The sequence below is a fragment of the Vulpes vulpes genome, chromosome 9, assembly GCF_048418805.1.
Source record: "Vulpes vulpes isolate BD-2025 chromosome 9, VulVul3, whole genome shotgun sequence".
Lineage (NCBI taxonomy): Eukaryota > Metazoa > Chordata > Mammalia > Carnivora > Canidae > Vulpes > Vulpes vulpes.
Genome location: NC_132788.1, coordinates 103,255,169 through 103,270,585, shown reverse-complemented (window position 1 = coordinate 103,270,585; position 15,417 = coordinate 103,255,169). Strand labels below are relative to the sequence as shown.

The following is a 15,417-nucleotide window of genomic DNA, read 5'->3' as shown; positions in this document are numbered from 1 at the left end:
TGTTACCCGCAAAGAGACTGGTTAAGAGACATAAGAACCCACTGCAGTGTGTGGGCCTTCAATCTCCATTCAGACAACACCAATGGTAAAAACATATTATGAGGCATTTTAGGGGAACTGAACACAGACTGGGTATTCGAGGATACTGGTAAAGAGAAAAGCAGCCCGACATCCAGGAGCTGCCCTGGTACTATCAGCCAGATCTGGTACTATCAGCCTGGTACTATCAGCCACATTCTACCCTTGAACATAAGCAAGTTCACAGAACAGTGACAGCAGACAGGGCCACTCTGTGACCGTGACATGCTAAGACAAAAACAAGACCATTCTATAATCATGTCTGAACACAAACAAAAGATAAACATTACTAGAACCCCAAACTAACCAAACATCCCCTCTTTCTGGCCAACATGAGCCACTGCTGCTGCTTTATCAATTATAGCTCCCCGCGTGGTGTAGTTTCCTCCTTCTAGGTAAGCTTTACTGATAAACCCAATCACAGAATTACTCTCACTTCCTGACATCTAATCCAGAACTCTCCCCCAAAAGCACCTGGCATGAGCCCACACCCTGTAACCTGTCCCATAGTATCCAAAGCTGTGCACTCACCTTGCTACAAGGAGTGACAAACCGAACTACATGTATGGCTCAATCTGTTTAGCCAGAGACCACTGAAAATATCCAGAAATAGCATTCATTTAGGGGGTATGATAACGGTATTGTGATAATGCTAAGAACTTCCTGTTAAATGTTTATTTTTATTAATGGATTGCCTTCTTAGTCTTTTTTAAAAAGACTTTATTTATTTATTTATTTATTCATGAGAGAGAGAGAGAGAGAGAGAGAGAGAGAGGCAGAGACACAGGCAGAGGGAGAAGCAGGCTCCATGCAGGGAGCCCAATGTGGTCCATGCAGGGAGCCCGACGTGGGACTTGATCCTGGGTGTCCAGGATCAGGTCCTGGGCTGAAGGTGGTGCTAAACCGCTGAGCCACCCGCGCTGCCCCACCTCCTTAGTCTCTTAATCTGCAACAGTTCTCCCTTCCTTGTTTAAGCCTCAAACTCGGTTAGGTCATTGTGTCCTCACGAGGCCCTTTCCTTTTAGAGATACAACTCAAATTATGGGTGAAATGATAATGATGTCTGATACTTGTTTTTATGTACCCTAGGAAAACAAAACTCAGGAACAGTAAACAAGGAGAAGAACAGATGAATTAAGAATGGCAAAGCAGAGGTAATCACTGAAGCTGAATGATGGGTGCAGGGAGATTTCATCAATGTTCTCTTGACTCCTGAGTATGTTTGAAAGTCCATAATTAAGAGTTTTAAAAAGAATAGAAAAAAAAAAAAAAAACAACCTTCCATACAGAAGGGGACAGCAAGGATGTGCACCTGTCTAGAACTTGGCATCAGATATGGTAGAAAAAGAAAACTTTAGGTTTCAGTCCAAATTCACATTATTTGTGTAGTGCAAGAAAACCTCAAGAGTAATTTCACTTAAAGAGGGTCCTAGGGCAGCCCCGGTGGTGCAGCGATTTAGTGCCACCTGCAGCCCAGGGTGTGATCCTGGAGATCCGGGATCGAGTCCCACGTCAGGTTCCCTGCATGGAGCCTGCTTCTCCCTCTGCCTGTGTCTCTGCCTCTCTCTCTCTCTGTGTGTGTCTCAATAAATAAATAAAATCTTAAAAAAAAAAGAGGGTCCTAAATGCACCTGCACCCTGATGTTTCTAGCAGCAATGTCCACAATAGCCAAACTGTGGAAGGAGCCTTGGTGTCCATGGAAAGATGAATGGATAAAGAAGATGTGGTTTATGTATACAATGAAATATTACTCAGCCATTAGAAACGACAAATACCCACCATTTGCTTCAACGTGGATGGAACTGGAGGGTATTATGCTGAGTGAAATAAGTCAATCAGAAGGACAAACATTATATGGTCTCATTCATTTGGGGAATATAAAAAATAGCTAAAGGGGATAAAGGGGAAAGGAGAAAATGTGAGTGGGAAATATCAGAGACGGAGACAGAACATGAGAGACTCCTAACTTTGGGAAACGAACAAGGGGTGGTAGAAAGGGAGCTGGGCGTGGGGTGGGGGTGACTGGGTGACGGGCACTGAGGGGGGCACTTGATGGGATGAGCATTAGGTGTTATTCTATATGTTGGCAAATTGAACACCAATAAAAAATAAACTAGAAAATAAAAAAATTTAAAAATAAATAAATAAATAAATAAATAAATAAATAAATAGGGTCCTAAATGGCATTGCCACTAACTGCAATTAGTATCAACAAATGGTTCTATTTTGGAAAAACTCAATTTCAAGCCAAGTCTCAAAGAATTCCCACATATAAAGTTTCAAGTAAATGGTGGGTGGGGGGCTGGCTGGCTCAGTTGGAAGAGCGTACGACTCTTGATCTCGGGGTTGTGAGTTTGAGTCCTATATTGGGTGTAGAGATTGCTTAAATACATTTTTTAAATGTTCCAAGTAAAGTGAGGAAGTCACAGTTTAAAAAATTATAAAATGCAAATATACAATGTGCCAGGAGTGAGAAGCAGCCAAAACAGGCAGCAGTGGATAAAAGCAAAAAACACAACTTCAGATATTAGACTTTTTAGACAGAGAATACAAAAAACTACTTAACAGACTTAAGAGAAACTCAGATAAATATGGAATAAGACACTATAAGATGGTCAAGTGGTTTAAAAAAACTAACATGACTTTTGGAAATGAAAAATACATTCATTACGTCAGACACTCAGTGCAAAGTTCCAACCAGATTAGAACTTTGTTAGCACCATTTGATGAAGAACTAGCTACTGATTTCCTAGTATGAGTAAAGGACACTAACCTTTGGATTCTGAAAGGAAAATAAATCCCAAGCTGAATGAATAAAAAGAAACCCACATCTAGATTCATTGTAATTTTTTCTTTTTCAGTGTTTACTTTTCCCCCATAATCTTAAGAGCAGCCGGGGGGCGGGGGGGATCATCTAAAAAGGAAAAAAAGCTATGGCTCAGTTCCAACAGCAACAATGGATGTCAGACAAGAATGGGATAAAACCCTCGGTGTGCTGAGGAAAAAATAACTATCAACCTAAAATCCCAAATCAAGTTGAAGTATCTTTGTTAGTTTAAGAGTGAATTTATGAAATCAAGCCTCAATCTAGCCAAGCTTCTAGACTAGCGACTTTTAACAGGAAATAGAGATAAAGGTGTTAAACACCAAGAAGCAGCAATCAGCCAAATCTATAATACAGAACATTTTAAAGACAAATGACTTAGTCTCTCTAATAAGTCCATTTTTTGTTAATGGATTAATAAAAAAAGGAAAAAAAGAAAGGGAGGAGATGAACTCCTTCCACACAGCCATGCTGAGCTAGCACCCATGCCTGGAATCAGGGAGCAACCTCAGCTGCGCCTGCCGCCTGCCACTGCCTCTGGACCACGGAACCCCACAAAGTAAGCGAGCTTCGGGCTTTTCTCAAAACGTAGAAGCAGGATCCGAGCATTCAGCACACTGAGGAAATGTGCTTCCTGTGGAAGTGGTGGGAGAGCATGAGGGTTAAAATACCATCTGCTACTCATAAAACTAAATCAGAAGACAATATCAAGGAAGAAAAAACAGTAAGAAGGCGGAGGAAAACACAAAGACAGACGAACCATCAAGTGAGGAAAGTGATCTAGAAATGGACAATGAAGGTGTGACTGAACCAGATACTGATGCCCTTCAAGAAATGGGAGATGAAAATGTAGAGATAACCACGGAAATGATGGATCAGGCAAATGATAAAAAAGTGGCTGCCATTGATGTCCCAAATGATGGTGAAAGCCACTGCCTTGCTCACAGATGCCATCAAACTGAATCCTGGCTTGACCATTCTGTATGCCAAGAGACCTAGTGTCTTCATCAAACTACAGAAGCCAAATGCTGCCATTCGAGACTGTGACAGAGCCATTGAAATAAACCCTGATTCAACTCAGCCTTACAAGTGGCGAGGGAAAGCACAGAGACTTCTGGGTCATTGGGAAGAAGCAGTACACGATCTTGCCCTTGCTTGTAAACTGGATTATGAAGATGCTAGTGCAATGCTGAAAGAAGTTCAAACGAGGGCCCAGGAAATTGCTGAACATGGAAGTATGAGCAAAATCGTGAAGAGTGAGACATCAAAGAAAGAATAGAAAGGGTTAAGAAGACCCCGGAAGAACATGAGAGAGGCCTGAGGGAGGAAGAAGCCAGAAGACAATCAGGAGCTCAGTATGGCTCTTTCCCAGGTGGCTTTCCTGGGGGAATGCCTATTAATTTTTCTGGAGGAATGCCTGGAAAGGTAGGGCGAGACGCCTGGAATGGCAGGAATCCCTGGGCTCAATGAAATTCTTACTGACCCAGAGGTTCTTACAGCCATGCAGGATCCAGAAGTTATGGTAGCCTTCCAGGATGTAGCACAGAACCCAGCAAATATGTCAAAATATCAGAGCAACCCAAAGGTTATGAATCTTATCAGTAAATTGTCAGCCAAATTTGGAGGTCAAGCATAATGCCCTTCTGACAAAGAAAAGCCCTTGCTGAAGGAAAAGCAACTTTGATCACCTAATGGAGGTCGCATTAATACAAACCAGTGTACCTCTGACCTTCTCATGAAGAAAGCTGAGGTGATGTGAAGAGAATCCCTATCCCTCTGCCCCACATGCAACCGAAACATTCTACAGTGGTTTGCCATTATAGTATTCATTTAGATAATGTTTTCCTGCTAGGAGTTACAAACTTTAAACATTTTTAAACCTCAAAAATATTTAAAAACATGAAAAGAGTGTGCTGGTCCCTAAAAAAAGGGGGAGGTAGGAGATGGAAACAGAAACTTAAGAGAGTAGGGCACTGGGTGGCTCAAGTCAGTTAAGCATCTGCCTTCAGCTCAGGTCATGATTCCGGGTCCTGGGATCGAGCTCTGAGCCCCGTATCAGGCTCCCTGCTCTGGGGGGAGCCTGCTTCTCCCTCTTTCTCTGCCCTTCCCTTGCTTGTGCTCATTCTCTCTAAAAAATAAAATCTTTTTTTAAAAAAGGCAACACACACACACACACACACACAAAAAAAAGGCAACACAGAAGGACTGAATTCAAAAATAAAAATGATATACTAGGCAAATATTAGCCAAAATGGTTTGATTTCACACTTTTTTTTTTTTTTTTTTAATGTAGGCTCCATGCCCAGAGCAGAGCCAACAGGGGGTCTGATCTCACAACCTTTGAGATCAAGACCTGAGCTGAAATCAAGAGCTGGATGCTCAATCAACTGAGCCACCCAGGAACCCCTGATTTCACACATTAAAAAAAAAAAAAGGCATTATGAAAGGCAACTACATTAGGATACAAGGTTCAATTCGCTAGGAAGATACAAAGATTCTGAAGTTGTACACACTCATAGTCTCATAAAAGCTAACAGAATTAAAGGAGTAATAGACAAATCACCATCAGTGTGAAAGAATTTAACACACTACTGTCCGTGATGCAGAGATCAGAGGGAAAAAAAATGAGGACATAAAGATTTGATTACAGCAGCCCAGATGGCTCAGCGGTTTAGCGCCACCTCCAGTCCAGGACGTGATACTGAAGACCCAGGATCAAGTCCAACGTCCGGCACCCTGCACGGAGCCTGCTTCTCCCTCTGCCTGTGTCTCTGCCTCTCTGTGTCTCTCATGAATAAATAAATAAAATCTTAAAAAAATAAAGATTTGAATAGTAAAATGAACAAGCTTCACCTAAAACACAAACGCTACAATCAATAAATGGAGAATACACATTTTTTCAAACATGTGGAGTGTTTTTTGTTTTAGATTTTATTTATTTATTCATGAGAGACACAGAGAGGCAGAGACACAGGCAGAGGGAGAAGCAGGCTCCATGCAGGGAGCCCGATGTGGGACTCAATCCCGGGACCCCGGGATCACACCCTGAGCCAAAGGCAGATGCTCAACTGCTGAGCCACCCAAGCATCCCCACATGTGGAGTGTTTACAAAAACTAGCTCTCTTCCTATATATACAGCTAGTCTTAAAGCTTTCAACTTTAGCATATGTGCTGCCAAAGCGAGCAATGGTTTTAAAGCTTTCGATGGATTTATATTACAGGTATGTTCCTTGACCAAAGTAAAATTCAGCCAAAAAAAGAAAACTATTATGTTGAGCCACATGACACTGCCATTTCAACAAGTAAAAAAGCAGTGCAAAGTTAGCAGGTTCATATGGTTCAATCTAATGTTAAAAGCCATACATTTGGAGTTTAGAGAACATATTTATGAATAACTCATGAATAAAATATATAATTATTCCAATTAAATCGGAAATTAGAAAATACACAGTACTATGATTATCAATCAATTCTAAGTAGCAAAATTTGTAAGCTGCAGCTAAAGTGGTGCTTAGGGAAAAAAGTAACCTTCGTATACTTACATTAGAAAAAAATGAAGTTAAAAATTAAGTTTCCAGTTTAAGAATTTAGAGGGAAAAAGGAATCCCAAACTAAAAGAAAAAAAGTTGAAGGAAGAAAAGATAGAAAAAAAATGAACTAGAAAACAAAAAGTAGGGGGCCTGGGTGGCACAGTAGGTTAAGCAGACAATAATCCTTAGTTTCAGCTTAGGTTGGGATCTTGGGGTCCTGGACATTGAGCCCTGGGTCAGGCTCTACATTGAGCACAGAGTCTGCTTGAGATTCTCTCTCTCCCTCTCCCCTCCCACTTGTGCACTGTCTCTAAAATAAATAATTAAATCTTAAAAACCAAAAAGTAGAAGTTAATCAAGCAAAAAAAAAAATTTGGTCCTTTGAAATTAATAAAATAGGAAAAGATTATTCAAAAAAAAGAAGGGCAAAGAGAAGGCTCAAAGAAAATTAAGAACCCCCCCAAACAATTATAGATGCTACAGATTAAACACAAAAGATATTATGATTAACTTTATGCCAACCAAGCTCAAAACTCACAGGAAACATCAATTTCTTGAAAAATAAAACTCAGAAAAGAAATGCCTCTACAGAAATAAACTGAGTAATGCTAAGATTACAAAAAATGAACTTGGTGGTGATGGATGCACAACATTGTGAATGTGATTAATGCCACTAAATTGTATATTTAAAATGCTTATAATGGCAAATTTTATGTTTTTAATATATGTATATAACACACGTACACGTGTTACACGTTATACACACATATGCATAACATATATACACATTTACGTGTATACAACACATATGCACATATAATGTGTTGTTATATAAACGTATGGCATATACACACGTGTGTAGGACATATATACACATTCGTGTGTACACAGCATATATAAAATATATATGTATTTTCCCCCCTAAGTAGGCTCCCCCAGAGCATGGAGCCTGAGATCAAGACATGAACCAACATCGAGAGTCAGACACCCAAACAACTGAGCCACCAGGTGCCCCTTATGTTATGTATATTTCATCACAATAAAAAAAAGCTGAAAAAAACCTGAAATAGTCTGGGCTGTTGCTGACCATCTCAGAGAGATTTCAGGCATCCCCAGCCCCAATAACTTACTGCCTGGATAGATATCTTAAACAAAATAAAATATAAAACAAAAGAAAAAAAAAAAAAGAGCTACGCACTTAAATTTCCTCACTAGGGATCCCTGGGTGGCTCAGCAGTTTAGCACGGCCTTCGGCCTGGGGCGTGATCCTGGAGACCCAGGATCCAGGCCCACGTCAGGCACCCTGCATGGAGCCTGCTTCTCCCTCTGCCTGTGTCTCTCATGAATGAATGCATGAATGAATGCATGAATGAATGAATGAATGAATGAATAAATAAATTTCCTCACAAAGAAAATACCAGGCTTGGGTTGTATAAGTTGGTTCTGCCATTCAGAGGAGAAAACTCCAACCTGACTCAAAAATTTCCAGTGATTAGACACACTTATGAAGACTGGCTATGTCACATGTTTGTATATTACTATATTAGTAGAGATAATAACTTTCTGAATCTGTAAAATTATATACTTTATATAGAGTTATATACTTGGAAGGTTTTATTTATAAATTTAGCCATTATGTGAAACTCCACAATTGTGCAAGATTCACAATGTCATGCTTGCCTTTTGATTATTCTATTACAACACCTTATACAATTACCACATAGGAGAAAGGAGGAGGAGGCAGACACCTCTTTTATAAGTTTTACATAATAGCTTGATTTATCAAAGGAATTACCTTGACTAAGACTATAAAGGGAAGAAGAATGTTCTTTCTGCCTGGTATAATATTAACATCAAACATTACACAGCCATGATTAAAAAAAAAAAACTTATAAGCAAATCTCATTAATAAACACAGATGAGGGCAGCCCGGGTAGCTCAGCAGTTTAGCGCTGCCTTCGGCCCAGAGTGTGACCCTGGAGTCCCAGGATCGAGTCCCATGTTGGGCTCCCTGCATGGACCCTGCTTCTCCCTCTGCCGGTGTCTCTGCCTCTCTATCTCTCTGTGTCTCTCATGAATAAATAAAATCTTTAAAAAACAAAAACACAGATGCATGGGGCTCCTGGGCAGCTCAGTCAGTTAAGCCTGTGCCTTAGGCCCATGTCAGGACCCCAGCGTCCTGGGATGGAGCCCCACTACTTAGCAGGTAGTCTGCTTCTCTCTCCCCTTGCTCTTGCGCTCTCTCTCAAATAAAATCTTATTTAAAAAAAAATTTTTTTAAATTTATTTTATGATAGAGAGAGAGAGGCAGAGACAGAGACATAGGCAGAGGAAGAAGCAGGCTCCATGCACCCAGGAGCCCGATGTGGGATTCGATTCCGGGTCTCCAGGATCGCGCCCTGGGCCAAAGGCAGGCGCTAAACCACTGCGCCACCCAGGGATCCCTCAAATAAAATCTTAAAAAGAATAAACACAGATACAAATAACCTAAAGTTTAAACCAAACATATTAATAAATGATGATAGTACATCGGAACCAAGTTGTGCTTATCCCAGAGATGTTTACTAGAAAATCTAATATAATTCGTTTTATTCATAGATAAAAGGAGTAAATAGTGTGATCATCTCAATGACACAATAAAAATGTCTTGTAATAGTATTTCATAAAACTTAATAATCCTAACCAACTATCAAAAACACAATTCAGGGGGCGCTTGGGTGGCTCAGTCAGTTTAGATCATAAGGTCATGGAAACACTCTCAAGCTCCACAGTTGAACAAGCCCCCTGGACCGGGTAGGTTGGCAACACCCAGAAATACTATACGTGACCCCACAAGTTTATCTCTGAAACTCGGCCCCGGTGCAGAAACGGGGAGAACCGGGCCACGGTGGGGACTAGCTCCATCGTCCACAGGGCGCGAGGACGGATCCGCGTAACTCAGGCCGGGGGGGGGGGGGGGGGGGGGGGGGGGGGGCGGGGGAGTGGGAGCAAGATCTTTGTGAACTCGTTCTCTCAAAATAACGCCGTTAACGCAGGAAATGAGACACAGAAAATGGCATTTCCTTGTGGGAAAATAAGTAAAAATATTTGGGGGAGAACTTCAGGGATGGGCTGAAGGCCTCACCAAGGCGCCCGACCGCATCTCCGCGCCCGCCTCCTCTCGGGGCCGAAGTCACGAGCGACCGCGGAGGAAAGGCGGTCGGGGCTCCGGGAGCAACGGCAGGGACGGCCGGGCCCGGAGGCAGTGCCGTGGCCCTGGAGCAGCTGGCGCCGGGAACCCTGCCCCTGACCTCTCCCTAATCCTACACAGCCCTCGTCAGCCCGCGGGCCCAACCCGGGTCAGCGCGCGCGGGGCGAGGCGGCCGGCCGTGGGAGAACCCGCCCGGCGCACTTCCGCTTCCGGCCTCGGGCCGCGTGAGGCCTCGAGCGGATCTGCCCCGGGCCCTGAGGTGCGGGGAGGGGCTGCGCGGCGTGGCCGAGGAGGGGGGGCTGGTAAAAGTCAAGGCTTTCTATTCCCTCAAAGAGGAAGCGAGGGCTCCCGGCTGGCTCAGTTCGTAGGGAATGACACTTGACCTCAGGTGGTGAATTCAAGCCCCGACTTAGGTGTAGACTCAAAAAACAAAACCGGGGCAACTGGGGCAACCGAAGAGTGGAGCAACTTGCTCCTGACCGCAGAGCTGTCTTTGACGCTATAGGATCTCCCCAAGGGGAAACGGTAGCTCTCCAAGACTTCGAAAAAGGGACTGAGCAGGAACAAGAAAGAGGGCCTTAAACCTCACCTCTAAGCCACTATGGATTCACTTGTGAGGTCACTGCCCCTCCTATCTTCCTAAGTCCCCGCGGAGGTCGTACTGGATTTAAAGAATTATATTCTGGTGCTTAAAAAGCAAAAACGTAAAAACAAAACGTTGGGTGTCAGAGGTTTAAGACTACCCACAAGAACTAGTACTTCATAAGGGCCCTGAAGACTGACTTAGATCTGCCTAAATGGAGTCCATGAGTTCACTTTTAAGTGAAAATCTCAATCCGGTAGAGAAAGGGGTGGATTTTAGGTACTTTGAGGGTGTTGTTACTACTTTTAGACACTCCAAATTTAGGATTTAAAAAATCTCCAGAACCCCCTCTCTTTGTGACTCTTCCTGATACCTCTATGAATAAAACATCTGCCTAGACACAGATTTAAGAATTAAGAGAACCATGTTATTATTTAATGGAGCTACTCAGAAGTGGAGATCTGTGATTAAAAGAAATCTCAATCCCTTCCTGGTGGGCTGTGCTGCTCAGGCAGACCAACTCCATAAAATACTGCCAGTAAACAGAAGGCCCTAGAACCATGTGTTTAAAGTGGAAAATTTTCCAGCACCTGGCTGGCTCGGATGGAGCATGCAGCTCTTAATCTCGGAGTTTTAATTTCCAGCCCCATGTTGGGTGTAGGGATTACTTAAACTTAAAATGTGGAGGCCGAGAAAATTAAGGCCATTCCACCTCAAGTTTAGCATTAGCACAAGTACAGCCATCTTAGGCCCCTGTGAGTAAGACAGGGAATCCCATTATCAGAAAGACAACAGAGCTCAAATGCCCTTGGCAGAGAATCCCATATCAGATCTTAAGAAACTCCCCCACCCTGTCCCCCGTATTGGAATGGAAAAAATTCCTCCACCCCTTCTGAAAACCCCCTAGACCAGCCCATAAAAAACCCAGCTGTAACCCACTTCAGGGTCCAAGCCCCTGCTCTGCTGTGTGGAGTATACTTGGACCCAAGCTCGAGCTTGTAAATAAACCCTCGTGTACTTCCATCAGTGTAGGTTCCTTGGTGGTTTCTCGGATTCGCAATCTTGGGCACAACAAAAAAAAATTTAAATGTAAATTCTTCAATTTACATTTCCCCAAAAAAAGATTTCAAGGAGGCATCTATTCTTTACCACATAATGAGCACAGCCTTACAAGGTACTGCTAGGTGAACTGTGAGGGTGTTTACACACTTTTATTGACCAAGGACTCTACTTTTCTTGGGGCACAAAGCAGGACACTCTGAGACAGAAGTAAAACACCCACTACCCATCCTGAGCTCCACTGTACACACACAGCCTTGGCCAATAACTGCCCTGGCCATCTTTGTTTTTGCGCTGTGCAAACCCAGAGCTTCCTGTTCCTAGAGGAAATGACACAGCTGCACAGGTTAGGCTGCTTATTCTTAGGAATACACCCTAGAAGAGTTCACTAGTGAAATTTGATTCCATCGTTTAACAGTTTTTTGGGGAAATGGGGGAAAAGAGAAATTCCAAAGTCAAATGGTCCAGGAATTCACAGTGGAATGTCTCTTCACAACTAGCTCTGCTCCCTGCTACTACAGTGAACAATCCTGGGCCCTTGCCTCAAAGCGCTTCTACTCAAAGGACTAACAAGGGCAGATCCTACCTCTCATGGTTGCAAATGTTTGGGGCAGAGGAGTGGTATGGAGTGGGGGAGGGAACCCACAGAGATGACTTCAAGGTGGAAAGCAGGACCTGGGGACATGAATGGGGTTGGCATAAAAACTACTGCACCAGATGTGAACTTTCCATTTGTATGAATCTCATTTGAAAACTAATGACACAGGTTCTCTTAACCCGGCCCTTATGGGCTTTGACAGTCCAGTCAGATTTGGGGTAAGCAGTGTAGAAATGCTGGAGATTTCCTCAAAAGCATTTGTAAAAAGCCATGTTAGGATAACTGCATTTATACCAACCCACCATAGGCTCATACAATCCAAGAACACTTTGTGATTGTGATGCATTTGCCTAAAATCCTTACTCTTAATGCACAAAGGACCTCAAGTTGAAAACAGGCTTTTGGAGCATCTGGGTGGCTCAGGTGGTTAGGCATCTGCCTTCGGCTCAGGTCATGATCCCGGGATCCTGGGATCAAGCCCCACACCCAGCTCCCGTTCTCAGTGGCGACCCTGTTTCTTCTTCTCCTGCAGCAGCTCCCCCTGCTTGTGTTTGCATGCTCTGTGTCAAATAAATAAAATTAAAACAAATTTTTTCTCTTTAAAAAGAACACAGACTTTCAATCTCAATGGTTAACTCTTCTTCCATTAGAAATCTCTGCATTTGTATTTCTAGTTTGTGTATTATTGATTGACCAAATTTTCAGATTTAAAAAAAAATTTTTTTTTAAATTTTTATTTATGATAGTCACAGAGAGAGAGAGAGAGGCAGAGACATAGGCAGAGGGAGAAGCAGGCTCCATCCACCGGGAACCCGACGTGGGATTCGGTCCCGGGTCTCCAGGATCGCGCCCTGGGCCAAAGGCAGGCGCTAAACCGCTGCACCACCCAGGGATCCCAAATTTTCAGATTTTTTTTTTTTAATTTTCAGATTTTAAAAACGACTACTTGAGATTTTTTTTAATTCTTTTTTTTAAATTTATTTATGATAGTCACACAGAGAGAGAGAGAGAGAGGCAGAGACATAGGCAGAGGGAGAAGCAGGCTCCATGCACCGGGAGCCCGACATGGGATTTGATCCTGGGTCTCCAGGATCGCACCCTGGGCCAAAGGCAGGCGCCAAACCGCTGCGCCACCCAGGGATCCCCCCCTTTTTTTTTTTTGAAAAAACAAAAGTCCCTCTGGCCATTTATACCAAGATCAAAACCTGGCAAAATTGTACCACATACAGGTTAAGAGCTGAGACACTTTTCAATACAAATTTCCAGAAGCTAAATCTGGGGGATTCTAGGGTTCCAAAATTAAAAACTCTAGCTTCATTAAATGGTCACGTATACTTTTAAAAAATTACCTGCCTTTGTCAAATGCGAAGTTTTTTTTACAATAGACAAATGAAGATTTAGGTTCTTATTTTGATGACAGTAACAAATTTTTCATTTTCTTGAGATTCCTGAAAACCAAAACATGTAACTGTGATAACCTGAAATTAAATCGTTTGTACTATTACAGGAGCCAAAACAGTGGAGAAAAATAAACACCCCTTCTATTTGTGCTCTAAATTTGAAGATTATTAAAAAGCAAAATAAGCAAAAAGTACAGTCTTATTCTGATATGATTTTACTGTGATTTAATAGGTCTCTGGTGCCAGCCATGGGGGTTTTTCAGGTTCATTTTGGGATCTGCAGAGTAAGTGGCTTACTAATAAAATCATGTGCTTAATTACTGTCATGTTAATATCCTGAAATATTGTGGGATCCCTGGATGGCTCAGCGGTTTAGCGCCTGCCTTTGGCCCTGGGCATGATCCTGGAGTCCCGGGATCGAGTCACGCATCAGGCTCCCTGCATGGAGCCTGCTTCTCCCTCTGCCTGTGTCTCTGCCTCTGTGTGTCTCTCATGAATTTAAAAACGGGGGGGGGGGGGGGGGGGAGGGGGATAGTTTAAAGTGAAATGATAAGCTAGAATCCACCAGAAATGATTGTAGATATTTCATGTCACATAAATCACATAAGCAGAATAGGAACAGTGGCTCCCTCAGAGAGTTGTAATGAAAACGAAGTGATTCAATCCATGCAAAGCTCAGGGCATTTCATGGCATAAAGTAAATTGCAAAGTAACTGGGAGCTCTCACCAGCCCTTCTGAGTCATGACTGTTAGAAACTTTCCACTGACATTTGGTAAGAAATAACTTGCCTTATTAGATCTCATTTAGCAAAGAAATGAGGCTTAGAAGAGGCTAAGGGAAGTACCCCAAACATATAGCTCAAAACCAAAACAGCAGAGCCCACACTTCAACAGTCTGACTCCAGTCTGAGCCCTTAACACCCAGGATGTACTTGGGCAAAAAGCAAGCCAAATTCTGAAGCACACTGGGTCCTTGGGATTTTCCCAGTTAACTGTCTAGACCATTTAAAAGACTAATCATAAGAAGAAAAAGAGAGTAAGTCTGTTATGGTCATTACTGCTGTGTAACAAACTACCCAAACATAGTGATACATAATAGCAATTCTCAAAATGTGGTTGCCAGACTGCTGAAGGATCCCAAGACACTTTCAAGCAGTCTGTGAGGTCAAAACTATTGTTAGAATAGTTCTGTTATTTACCATTTTATCATGTTAACATTTATACTGATTATAAAAGCAATGGTGGGTATAAGTGCTGACACCTTAGCAGAAATCAAGGTAGTGGCACCACGTGCCACAATCACTGTATTCTTCACTGCCACAGACTCATGATAAATTAAAAAAAAAAAAAATCCAGTTTTCCTTAAAAATGTCCTTGAGGCAACAGAAAAATCTGGAAAACGTATATAACTGCAACCATGATGTTGCAAGTTTCTCAACATTTACAAACCTTTTTGCTATTATCAATAGTTGTATTAGTCCATGATGATGTTTGATGCTGGATAATAAAATAGGTCAACATTTGAAAAATATGCATACCATAGTGAACTATTTCCTACCCAAGTAACATATGATGACACAAAATCACATCTGAGGGGATGCCTGGGTTGCTCAGTGGTTGAGTGTTTGCCTTTGGCTCAGGGCGTGATCCTGGAGTCCCAGGATCAAGTCCCACATCGGGCTCCCTGTATGGAGCCTGCTTCTCCCTCTGCCTGTGTCTCTGCCTCTCTCTCTCTCTGAATAAATAAAATCTTCAAAAAAAAATCACATATGGGAAAAATATCCAAAGTGTAAGAAAAATCCACTTGTAATGTAAAAGAACAGCAAGGGTTTGCTGATAGAACTTCATACTCCATGGTGCAGCTAAATCCTTAAGAAACTACCATTAGTTGAGTTTTGGCAAAGTATCAAAGAGCCAAAATTCTATGAAAATACTTCTCTTTTCCAACTATGTATCTCAATAAAGCCAAATTTTCTATATATACTTTATCTAAAACAACTTATGGCAAAAAATTGAATGCAGAAGCAGGTATAAGACTCCAGCTGTTCTTAATTACACTAGACAAAATGATTTATAAAATCTTTTTTGTAAAGCTTGTCACTCATCTGGTTAAGGAAAAAAAAAATACTTTATGACATTCATTAAAGATAGTGA

The 15,417-nt window shown here is 42.2% G+C and overlaps 1 protein-coding gene and 1 pseudogene across 2 annotated transcripts in view; one reads left to right on the top strand and one right to left on the bottom strand.

Annotated features, from left to right (window-relative positions):
- The window catches only part of LOC112909726 (zinc finger protein 559-like), a 32,984-nt gene that overhangs the window by 6,371 nt on the left and 11,196 nt on the right, over positions 1 to 15,417 (bottom strand). The gene's annotated exons all lie outside the window — the stretch shown is intronic.
- LOC112909687 (hsc70-interacting protein pseudogene) lies at positions 2,718 to 4,539 on the top strand (annotated as a pseudogene).